The 13174-nt window shown below is 30.6% G+C and overlaps 1 protein-coding gene across 9 annotated transcripts in view; it reads right to left on the bottom strand.

Moving 5' to 3' along the window:
- The window catches only part of LOC130447221 (uncharacterized), a 533966-nt gene extending 521623 nt beyond the window's left edge, over positions 1-12343 (bottom strand). For 3 of the 9 annotated variants that reach the window (XM_056783913.1, XM_056783917.1, XM_056783911.1), the window contains exons 1-2: positions 12002-12337; positions 11582-11637 (exon numbers count right to left, since the gene is read on the bottom strand). The gene's annotated coding sequence lies outside the window, so the exon portion shown is untranslated. Of the gene's footprint in view, positions 1-11554; positions 11638-12001 lie in introns of all 9 variants that reach the window. The other 6 variants (XM_056783910.1, XM_056783912.1, XM_056783919.1 and 3 more) reach the window with 3 other exon arrangements.
- Positions 12344-13174: the final 831 nt, after the last annotated feature.

The raw sequence follows: 13174 nt of genomic DNA, 5'->3' as shown, positions 1-13174 counted from the left end.
CTGGAAAACTGTAAGAGAAAAAATGGTTAGATGAAAAACGTTGTATTCATTTGGTGGTTCAATCTATTTTAATGATAAATTGTTAGCAATTTTATAATTCAGAATAATAATTCCATAATTAATATTCAATTCATATTTTTGAAAACAATAACATAAAAAACAAAATTATTAATTTTTGTTTGTACCTATAACATAAAGGTGAAATATTACACTGCAAGTCCAAAGCACGTATGGAAAACCAAGACTAACATGGTAGTAGTCCCACATTTACTTATCGCTAAAAATAGCTTATGCTTTAGGATAGTCGATTGATAACAGTGGAACTAATGCCTAAGTATGCCTCAATCTCACAATATGCCATATGACAATCTTGCAGTATCAGTTTACGCAGAGCATCGATGTTTTCTGGCACACCGTCGATTTTGGACGACATTCATGAAATTCATCTTGTAGCAAAGTGCGACCACGACTTAATTCGGAAATATGGAGAGTCGATGGAACTGCTGTTGGTTTTGAGTACGTTCACCATTAAAAATGTCAAACTGATGGCAATGTCAGATTTAACATATTCACATCATTGTTGCTATTTTTCAAAACTTAGGTAGCAATCCTTGTATAATTAATAAATAAAGCCATATGCTGCGGATTGTAAATTGTTTGTGCATGAATCTATTGCACTCATTGTTTTGTTAACACTATCCCTTAGAGGTAGAATATTTTGATGAAATGAGCAGAGCATTCGCAGAGTAGTGCTTCTAAGGTTTGTTCACGGAATCTCCTGTTGTCGTTTTCTGCCATGCGTAAGGTCTTAAAGTGTTATATCACGGAGCAGTCTCCTGCTAGAAGATTGACCACCAGTTTAATGTTTTTTGGACATTTCGAGAAGTTCCTCAAGTTTCTTAGGTGGTATGGTGATCAAACTTTTGGCTGGGTTGTTGATGTGACATCTTATGAAGCCTCAGTAGGGTTCTGGTTCAAACTACACAGGAGCTGTCCTTTTATAGCAAGACTATTTGCTTCCTCGTTGCATAGAATTCACATATTAATTATTTTGTTTCTGTTATCTAGTGTTTCTAGAGCTTATTAACACTCTCACGCTAAATTAGCCATGCACTCAATAGCCTTCAGCGCCTTCAATACCGTTTGGCTGGAGGGTCTTTGAATAAATAATCAAAAAATTCCAAATCAAGTTTGTTACGTTAGCTTAGAACCATCTATATACCCTAGATATAGATACCAAGCTTGCAGATCTTTATTGATCCATGATTAGCGGATATGGATTACCACCTCAAATGGGATGTCTGTGCTCATAACGCTATGTATTTGGTCCAATGGTTTGTCTTCACTTTCTAGTAATTTGGAATTACACCACCACTACACCAACACTCACAATTACACTGTGTGACGCGCGTTTCGATAACCAAGTTAGCGTCTTCAGAGACTGAAAGTAAACTCTGGCATCTAGCGTGCCAGACAGTGTAATTGTGTGACAGTGTAATTGAAAGTGTAATGTAGTAGTGCTTTTAACAGTGTATTCAGTATCCGTTTTCTAGATTCACCAATTCTAAAATTCTTGAGTGGCCTGTCAGATATCTGGACAATAATTTTTCTGTCAGAATTTCCTGTGATCGCCGCTAAATCCCTCTTTTTCACGATAAGGAGAAGGGGAAACAGTTTTAGCGTCTCTAAGGATGTAGTTAGGCATATTGACATAGCTCCTGTGATACTCAAACAAAACAGCATTTGAATTTTACTTTGCTTCGAAAGTCCTCAATAACAGCTCCGATTTTGATGAATTTTTTTTTTAAGTTTTGTTTTTTTATATTATTTAAAATCAGAAACCTCTTAGAGCGGGGACGGAACTATTTATATTGTTTATACAATATCAACGAAATTTATACAAAAAATTCAGTTTGGTCTCTATTTTTTTATAAGAAAATATCCACATATTAATCTTATTGTAACAAATATATGTTACAAAAAAGTTTTTAACAATAATTTAATATTAAAATAAAAAAAAAAACTTTTATGTGTTACCTGCATACAATATTTGTCAACAGTATATTAGATATTTACGTAATAATTATGGCACTAATGTTAAAGTTGTATTTGATGGATATAGTAATGTAACTAAAGAGTCTGAGAGAAATCGTGGATATATCGGCAATAATTGATTATTTATTTGAAGAAGTCATTCCTTTAAACACAACGAAAGAGAAACTTTTAGGTAATAGCAAAAATAAAAATAGGTTTATTAATTTTCCCTGCAAAAAAAAACTAAGCGAAAATAATATTGAGTGGAATCAAGCCGAAAGTGATACTGAACGATTAATTGTGCAATCTGCTATAGATTGTTCCTCTCTTCAAGTAGTTGTTGTAGCTGAAGATATTGATGTGTTAGTTTTATTGATGGCTTTAGCACCTGATGATAAAGAAATGTTTTTTTTTTAAACCACTAAAAAATAATATCTTACGAGTTTACTCAACAAAAACAATATTAGAGAAATATCCAAATATTAAAAAAACCATCTGTTTTTTATTCATGCATTCACTGGATGTGATACTACATCCGCTTTCTACAACAAAGGAAAAAATAGTTTTATTGAAGTTTTTGATGATAATCAAAAATTACATACAGCAGCTGAAAATTTTATGGTTGAAGAGTAAAATGAAGAAGTGCTTTTTAATGATATTATTGATTGTATTCTAACAATGTATGGTGCTAAAACTGCCAAATGCTTGAATGAACATCAATATAAACATTTCACAGCATTATCTTAAAAATAAAAGCGTATAACTTACTTTCTTACCTCCGTCAGGAGATGCAGCAAAACAACATATTAAAAGAGTCTATTTTCAAGTTCAGCAATGGAAAAATAATTCATCGATACCACCTGAAGAATAGGGTTGGCGAAAAGAGAATTATTTAAAACCAATCAAAATTACACAACCAGCAGCACCTGACAACGTTTTAAAATTGATATTTTGCTCTTGCAAAACAGGATGCAGTTCAGCGTGTGGCTGCAGAAAAAGTGGTCTTCATTGCTCATCAGCCTGCATATTTGCAGTGGAAAGACTGCAGTAACCACCCACCACTTGAAGAAGATGAAGAAGTCTCCGAAACGCGAAATGCGAATGAAAATTAAATGTACTTTTTTTGTATATAAAATAATGAATTTTCTATGGTCAATAAAAAATTTATTTTTTGGTCCACAAATTAAATCCATGTCATTACTACACAGAACAAACTAATAGGTAATTGTTTATAACATTCATTAATATATTTACAAGTTTTTAATGGATATTGTACAGTAGAAATTTTTTTGTGCATAAATATCACTGATATTGTTTAAACAAGATAAATATTTCCGTCCCCAATCCAAGAGGTTTCTGATTTTGAAGAATATAAAAAAAAATTTCAAAAAAAAAACATCAAAATCGGAGCTTCTCTTGAGAACTTCCGAAGAATGCCTGTTTTAGGTATTCATTGACGCGACTATTTGAAGGAGATAATCAAGAATTGTACACAGTAGACAGAAATAAGATGTATGCTGCCTTTAATCTTCTAGGAATTACGAAAAAAAAAATTGTGAAGATAGTTAAGATGACATTTGATAACTCACACAGCAGAGTAACGACTGATAGAATTGTATCAGACGAATTTAGGGATGAAAAGGGATTATCACAAGGCTTTCAACGTGGTGTTGGAAAAAATTTTACAAGATAGCAAGATTTAAAAAAAGGACTCATCAACATAAACAGCAAATAATTACATATGCAGACGATTTAGCATTAATAACCAGACCAAAAAAAGAAATGGAAAAAGCATTCTGTAAACTAGAATAAGCTACAAAAAATAAGTATTAAGAATAAAACAAGGATAAAACAAAGTATGGGTGCTAAGACAAAATGTGAATGGTAAAACGGACTATATAGGGTTTAAAGAACAAAAAACACTGTCAAATAAAAATGAAGAGCGGACGGAAATAAATAAGAGAATAGCCAAAGGAGTAAAACCAATCAAAGGAGTCATCTAGAACAGCCAAAATTAGAATATACCAAACAATAATAAGACCAACAGTTAAATACGGAAGTGAAAAAATGGGTTTTAACAAAGGCTGAAGGAAGAAAACGGGTTATATGGGGGAAGGTGTTGAGAAATTTTTGGGGGAATGAAAACAAGTGAAGGACTTTGGGAGAAAAGGAATTGAAGAATAACTGAAGGATTTGTATAAATACCCATCAATAACAAGATGCATAAAAGCTTAAAGAGTAAGATTGAAAATGGGAAGGAACTACTAGAAGGAGGAGGAGACCAAAGAAAAAATGGTTGGATGCAGTTTTCAACGATATTCGAGGGGTAAAATCGCAACCTGTGGAGAATAATTGTGATATCAGTTGAAGACCGATGAGAAAAGAAAAATAAGTCATGGGCCTTGATACAGTGATACAGTGTGTCTATTTAAGTTGGAACCATATAGAAAACTTTTTTATTAGTGGTTTTATAAAAAAAAAACCTTGATAAAACGTTCTTCTTGGTTCAAAAGTTATAATGCATCCATCAGATATCAATTTTTTTAAGTAGTATACGAGGTTTGTCAAAAAATTTGAATTTTGTGCAAGAGTAAAGTATCTTTATTTTGTACAATTCAGAAAAATTTTGTAGAGTAAAGTTGTTTTGAATTAAAAGTTATATCCAAATATGCAATTACAGCCATTTATTCAGGAAATTCAGGTTTTGTGATTATTTACTAATCATTCCGTATTAATTAATCTGAATGGATACAATTTAACGTAATCTAGGATGTCCTGACATGAAGTATGTGACAGTGAATGTTAGAGTGAGTTTTTTATAACATTACAATAAAAATTGGGAATTTACTAAATCGTGAAGAAAAAATAGAAATTGTGTTAATTGTTGGAGACAATTATAAAACACATAGAGAGGCCGCAAATATTTTTAATAATAGAAACATTAGGCATTCAACAGTTACAAAAATTTTAAATAAATTTAAGGCTAGTGGAAGTATAGAAAATAAATTTAAGAATAAACTCCGAAAACGAGTTGCGAATGAAAACACTGAATGTGAAGTGATGCTTTCTGTCGTAGAAGACCCAAAAATATCATTAAGAATAAGGGCTTCTGCAGTCCAAACTACTTCAGTAAGTAAAGATACAGTGGCAAATATTTTGAAAGGTAATAAATATCAAGCATACAAACCACAATTTGTACACACGTTACCACCAAGGGATTACAATATTCGTTTTGAATTCTGCGCTCTGATCCAAGGAAAATTGGATGAAGACCCATTTTTTACAAGAACTATAATATTTTACGATGAGGCAACATTTTCTTCAAACGGAACCATCTCATCACAAAATTATCGTTGGTGGTCTACCAGTAATCCAAACTTTGTAATAAAAACTCTGAACCAATATTCTTTTGAATCGAACGAATGGTATGGTGTGTACAAAAATAAATTAGTAGAACCATTTTTTTCTAACACAATACTTAAACTATTAGAAAATCAACTGAGTGATTTTGTGCCCGACTTTCCGTTACAATAACGTATGACAATTTGGTTCCAACAAGACGGTGCTTCCATTCATAGTACATTAAACGTTAGAGTACTCCTTGAAAATATGTTTAATGGGAAGGTGATTCACTGGTATCCAGATATTTTTTGACCTTCTATGTCTGCTGATTTGACTCCCCTTTTTATGTGGTTACTTAAAACAGCAGGTTTATCAACGAGGACCATTTGATGATGTGGACCATTTGGAGAGGGTTATTTTTGAAGAATGCCAAAAAATTACTCCAAATGTGATACGGAAAGTAATACAAGAGTTTGACAAAAGAACTTTAAATATTTACAAAGAGAAGGTGGATATGTCGAATTATAATTTAATTATGTTTACTTCTGTTTAATAAATATTCTTTGTATGGATTTTTCAATTTCTACAATAAATAATTATTATGTATTCACTAAGTATGTAAATTGCAAGGTTGTTCAAAAACAGTAATAAATAGAAAGGTTATCATATTTTTAACAGGTAAGAGAGATAAATTGTATCCATTCAGAATAATTAATACGGAATGATTAGTAAATAATCACATTACCTGAATTTTTATAATAAATGGATGTAATTGCATATTTGAATATATCTTTCAATGCAAAACAATTTTACTTTATAACATTTTTCTGAATTGTGAAAAATAAAGATACTTTACTCTTGCACAAAATTCAAATTTTTTGACAAACCTCGCATACTGCTATAAAAATTGATATCTGATGGATGCATTTTAACTTTCGGGCCATGCAGAACTTTTTTTCAAAAATAACTATTTTTCATAAAACCACTAATAAAAAAGTATTACGGATGCAAATATTTTTGACAAAATATTGTGAGATGCCAAGTCACATACTCAGGATAAACTTGTCTGACCCGATTTTTTTTTCAAATTTTGATCTAAAAAGTATTATCAACCGAACAGAGCAGAATATAAATCAATATTTACATGGGTACAATAATAATACTGGAAAAGTAGAATACTACCGTTCACGCTTTCTATTTATCCCAAAAACGAAGCAAAATTTTATTGAATCGGTGTCATTTAATAACCAAGAGTGATTTACGATCAGTCGCTTAATTAACTCTCATAATTTACAGTTGAGAAACGATGTACACAAGACATAATATACAGACACGGCAAACAATTTGTAGTAAATGTTTGGGTTGGGACAATTGGAAAGCACTTACTCAATCAACAGTTGACGATCGTATAAATGGATAATTTATCTAATCATTAGTTTTGAATATATAATTTTTTTAGTATAATAACGAGAACTGCAACTTATAATTGTAATAATAGATATCGATACGTGTCATAATAGTTATTTATAAGTGTTAATAGTGATCTTTTTTTGTGGGTGAAAAAGTTTGTGAAACGGTTAGAGATAACTTGACAATTTCAAGAACAATGTAAAATCAATGTCACAAACGTCATACAACGTTGGTTTGTTTGTTTGTTTAACTGAAAGATATTGATAATGAAATAGGCGAATTTGAAATGACATTAAACATCAAAATGTATTTTAATATTCAAATACTAACAAAACTGTTTTAAATTAGTTATTTATTATATAAATTTCATAACACTATTTTGTCGCAATGCGTTTTTTAGAGAACGACAAGCGTAGCGAAGAGTTAATACATATTTTCCTATTTTACCCCTATTATCTATTACGTTGTTATATGTTATTTGTAAAAAAATGATTTTCTTAAATACAAATCGCAACACAAAAGTTGTCGGAAAGGAAATGTTAATTGATCATTGGAAAAAAATTAAAGGAACTTACGAGACGTAAACAAACTCTTACCGACAAGGCAGCGAATATGAATTTGGATTCAGCATACCGAAAAGCATAATGAGTCGCCATTTGACTGGAAGTCATCGAAAGAAGAGTGCTCCACTAGACAGACGTCACGCAGGCTGGTAGGAATGAGCATTAAAGGCTGTAACGAATTAGTCCGGCCTTTCTAGAAGTTTTACAAATTTCGCTTGCTCCTTGCCCTTGTTAATCTGAACCGTTCTTGGAATGGTTATTTGAAGCAATATCCGGCTATGCACGTTTCTTGTAATGGTACGTGCTATAAACAAGTATCGAAAAGACCGTCCCGGAAATGGTTTACGAACTATACCTAAGTCGGTTGGAACACAGAACAAAATCGTTCATATAACAGTAATTGCCCTGTTGGAACACGTAATTTCTATTGCGCAGAATCGACGGTGCTGTGGTGGATTGAAAGGAACCTTTTGTTTCTCGATATTTATGCTTCTTATAGTAGAGTTTTGTCTGTTTCAATTTAGCTTTTTGTCGTGTACGTTGTAACGAAAAATGCCGAACGTTGCAGGAAGTTAATTTTCAAATATTTCTGGGTGGATTGAAAAATATCCTGAACTTAAAAGCAATGGTAGTGTTTTGCAAATTTCATAGATTAAATGGAGCAGAAAAAATTCCAGAAGTGTTCCCTGAAGTAAATAATGGGTACAAATCTTTCCTTAACGCTCCTCATCGCGTGTGCCAATATAAAAGCATAATGGTTTCTCCACTTCCGCTTGACGTTGTGATCACACGGTGGGGAATATGGCTTGAAGATGCACTATTATATAGTGCATCACAGCATTTAACAATTTGCATCACAAAGGAATATACTAATAACTATTAAAGACTAATTCGATGTTGGTAACAAGCTTCTTTGACAGAAACATTTGAAAAATAAATCCAATGCTTTTGAATAATTTTTATTTTAAAAATATCAGCAAATTTTCACCATTAGTTCTAATTTTTGAGATACTAGTCAATTGATGTTAGTTTTGATACCACCAAAAATAAGAAATGAATATGTCTTCAAGGGTTGAAATTAAAAATTTCTATTAAAAATAGAATTTGATTTACCAAATAAACCCCTGAACTCATACCTACATCAAGTTTCTTACCTTTCCAGCCCTGCTTAATTCCAGAAATTAGTTATATTCTTGAAATGATCCACCGTCACTAATTATAAAGTTGAAGTACTAGATTGGTTATGTTACTTGTTTTATAGTCTAGTATCAATAAAATGAGCTCAAAGAATGGTTGTCCACAACGATGTTTTTGTTATTTATGTGGTAAATACACTTCGAAAGAAAAGAGGAAAACTATTTCTGACTTAATGAATAGAAGTAATCTTTCCTGTTTTAGTGATCATTTGGGTGATCAAGAGATACAATATTGGGCCCCATATTTTGTTATGTATAACATGTGTTGAACATTCGCAACAGTGGACAGTTGGAAAAAAAGTGCCTTTAGTTTTATGCTGCAATAGTTTGGAAAGGAGTGCAAAGCCATCATGACCACTGTTGTTTCCATCTTTTAGCAGTCTTCTTGACTCCCAGAAAATCATTCAGAAACAAGAATTCACTCTTTCCAATCAAAGGAAAATAGTTGGTTGTAGAAACTATTGATCTACAAATTAGTTGATTTACATTTACATTATTTCACAAAAAAATCAGTTTTCATTAGGTAACTTGTTCTTAGATACTAACATGTCAGATTCTATACTTTTTTGTAGCAAGAAAGTTTATGGTTCTTATTAGGCAAACAACATTTCCAGATTGATTATATTAATGAACATTATTTATGAAAAAATTATGTCAATATTGCAAGCTTTTTATATACCCTACTTTTAATTATCTATACTAATTTGAATTATAAAGAATATAATATGCACATCATTGAGCAGCGTGCCATCAGTGGGATAAAAAATATTTCACTTCACATTGACTTCATAAAGACTAGAATACTCTCTACCAATTTGAATTAACAGTGTGCTGACAGACAAAATAGATGCAGAGAGGGCGAACAGAACAAGATTTCAACAAAATTTTACTATGCAATAAATAGAAAATTCTGAGACACAAAATAAACATGGATGTGTAAAAGAAATGTACTGTGTAATGGAATTATGAACTACAACTTATGCAGCAGAAAATTAGATAAGAAGAAGGTGGAAAGGTGCGGCAAAAACATATGTGATGTAAATGAAATATCTAAGAAAAATAATGGGAAAGCTGAAAGGGACAAGATAAGAAACTAAAGTATTCAAAAAGTCACAAAACAAGAACTAATAATAGAAAAAATATTCAAGAAATAGTTGAATTAGTATAGATGTAGTTAATGAATGGGGAACAAAAAAATAATGAAATGAGGAAACACTATTGAAGAACAAATCAGGATACCTAATAAAGGAATTGTGTGAGATGGCAAAATATAGAAGACTTTGTCAGAACTGGGTACAACTCAGACCCGAACACCCATCCAATACTTTAACTAAAAGGTGAAAGGAAAGGGAAGAAGATTGGGTATTATTATTCAAAAATACATAAATGAACTTTCTCAAAATTTTCTTTAAAATAGGTAAAATAATATTTCTTTAAATTTGAAAGAGAATTCAATTCGACTTTACGCAGTCTTGACTTAGTTCAATAAATATAAGTAATATATAAATTAAAGAGAGATAAGTTTGAATTTTGTTTTTTGTTATTCGATACCTTTTCTACTTATATTTAACTGATGTAAAAGTAAAAAGATTAAAAAGTAAGAAATCTATCATTTTACAAGTGCAGGAGGAATACATATTTACTTTAAAAAAAAAATCAGACACCTAAAATTATTGTCAATGATTATGACATAATCCCCTGTTTATGTCAAATTCATTGACAATAGTTTTAAGTTGTCTGTTGTGTGTTTAAAAGAGATGAACTTGTTAGTCCAGCCTTACACCACTGACATATCCTTCTGGAGTGTTGATGGTTTTTTTTAATGTTGGGTATATATTTATGACACTAAAATCATTTGTCAATTTGTAAAATTATACAATATATTTTCTCATTTTCAACTTTGAAAATTAACTACATTGTATACATTCCATTTATGTCGTCCATTCCATTAATGTCATCAGATAATAATAAATTTTTAATCAAATACAAGATATTTTTTAGATAGTCTAGGTGAATACATATTCATTATTTCAATTAAAATACTAACTTTGTTTTTCAATATGTAATGACTTGAAAATGACTAAAGATGCTTGCATAATTATATTAATCAATAGATCACCTACAATATGAATACCAAAATAAAAATATGTGTCAACGGCAAAAAAAATTTTTCTTTAGTTGTTACATTTCAGAAATGTGGAGCTGCCATCAATGAAATTATTTGTACTTTCATTAAAATAGATCTATAAATTTTAATCAAGTAGTTTAGGTTTTTGTCATCAACAGCTTCTTCACTTCTATCTATGTGATCCATTTCTAAAAATTCTGTTTTTCTTAAATGTATCATTTCTTGATATTTTATGGTTTGTTAAAGTGGGTTTAGTTTTTATCGTTTTGTTGAAATTTTAATCTATTTTCTAAGTACTGAGATATCTTCCCATGTAAAGAGACAATTTAGCAACAAGAACACACAAAAGTGTCTAAGAAAGGAGCAACTAAAGAAATTTATTAATGCACACATTATGCCAAGGGTTGACTAAAATTTGATGAATAACTTTGAATATAAAATTAATTTAAATAAGATAGTAATTTTCTATATATGTCTTTACAATGACATTTTTAAATTCAAATTTCCCCATTTCCTAAGTTCTCAAGTTGTGTTTATCATATTAGAATATGTCAGAAATAATTACCTAATAATAATTAATGTCTATTAAACAAGACATTCTTTTAAAACACATGCATTAATACATAACCATGAATTGTAAACGTAATTTAATTAATTGCAACAAATAACAAATATCATTTAGATGGGATTCAAATTATTGGATATATCATAGTGTCAAAAAATGTACATAGTTACTGTGAAAATGCATTTGCTTAATGTCAACTGGAAAAATATTAAATAACATTGTTGTTGAATGAAATATTGTAATAATTATTACTATATGTTTAAACTTTAATTCATCAGCATGAGAAAAAAGATATAGTATTCATAAATAAAAACACCTGCAGTGTAATTAAAGCACATTTTACTTACAGATTAAACTGAAAGTCACAGGAATGTTGAACCAGTCTTCAAAATAGGGAATCTGCAATAAAAAAATAAGTGACTGAAACATTATAGGATGCTGGTTAACGGCCACAAGATCATCTCCAAAAAACGTCAGTGTAGAATTTAAGTACAATGCGGTTAGAATGGTTTTTATGGGTAATAAAAATGTTCTGGACACAAACACGATCTACTATTAACAATTTGCAAAATACATGTAAAGGAATAAAATCGATATTTTTAATAAAAATTGGAAGAAACCTCTATTTATCAAATTTGTGGACCAGTTGTATACTGATAACATTTTTCTTGTATACGCCCAAGATTCTCGCTGTCCTACTTAAAATGTTCTATGAAAACTATGGAAAATTCAATGAAAAGTATAATGAAAAGTTACTACTTACGAGTATATTCGTTAATGTATCACACAAAATAATCCTAGAAGATTAAAAGCTGAGATATAGTCGGCAGAAGTAAAGAACATCCATAAACACTTTGCATAGTCTACTTCATGTAGACAAAGAAACATTACATTTTTCCAACGGGGTTTTTCACACATTCACTTCACGAAGTACAATAATTGTGCACTTGTCACTAACTCTAATAATGTTCAAATGCATTGATATCGATTTCGGATGCCGGTTGCTTTAAATTGTTTACTTATTTTGATAAGTATTCTGATAACGTCCGCGACAACAGCGACTAACATCACGACGCCATCTTGTAAATTGTTTAACAGTGCTGCCACGCCACATGCACGGATCAAAATCAAGGTGAATGCACACTTGCTGAGTATACCACAACAATAAGATGAAATTTAATTGTTTTTTGCATGGTTTTTCTTATTTTGAATCAATTAACCTCATACATAATTGATGTTGAGCATAGTTTAATTCATAACATTAATAAATGTATGAATAAAATAGCGAACAAGTGATTTATAACTCCAGATGTATGACATTATCCTATTTCAATACATAGTTAGCGCCGAAGGCGCCAGGATTATCTTTTTAATAGTAAGTAAATTTAAGACTGAACTTTAACAAACGAATAAGCTATTATTAAATGATTTTTAATAGCAAGAAATTTAGTTAGAAGCAAATTATGAAAGAAAATTGTACTGGTTAAGCATTTATAAATATTGGTTTCAATTTGAATAAAATGGCAATAACATATAATTAAATATGTAATTTTTGTTACAAAAATAGGGAATAAGGAATGGATCTAGCGGATCCCCGGCGTGTGCTACCAGGATAAAACATAAATACGTTTATTTGTTCAAAACAATAGTTATTTATAATACAAGGGATGTAACATTTATTAGTCGAGAACGATTTTGACGATGATGTTGGAGGCTAGTAAAAATACTTATATTTCGATACTTTTCTCATGAAATTATTAACCTTTACGCTGTCCTTGTTCCTTACTATAATTTTATAAATTATCATGAAAATTATCGTGACTGGTAGGGAGGATAATATAATATCCTCTGGTAAAAACAGTCGCGAAAAAAGAGCAATTAAAGTGGCGTTGCGGTTACGAGGGTTGTAACAAAAGTATGGTTCCCGTATTTTTCA

The sequence above is a fragment of the Diorhabda sublineata genome, chromosome 8, assembly GCF_026230105.1.
Source record: "Diorhabda sublineata isolate icDioSubl1.1 chromosome 8, icDioSubl1.1, whole genome shotgun sequence".
NCBI lineage: Eukaryota > Metazoa > Arthropoda > Insecta > Coleoptera > Chrysomelidae > Diorhabda > Diorhabda sublineata.
This window is presented reverse-complemented; position numbering and strand designations above follow the sequence as displayed.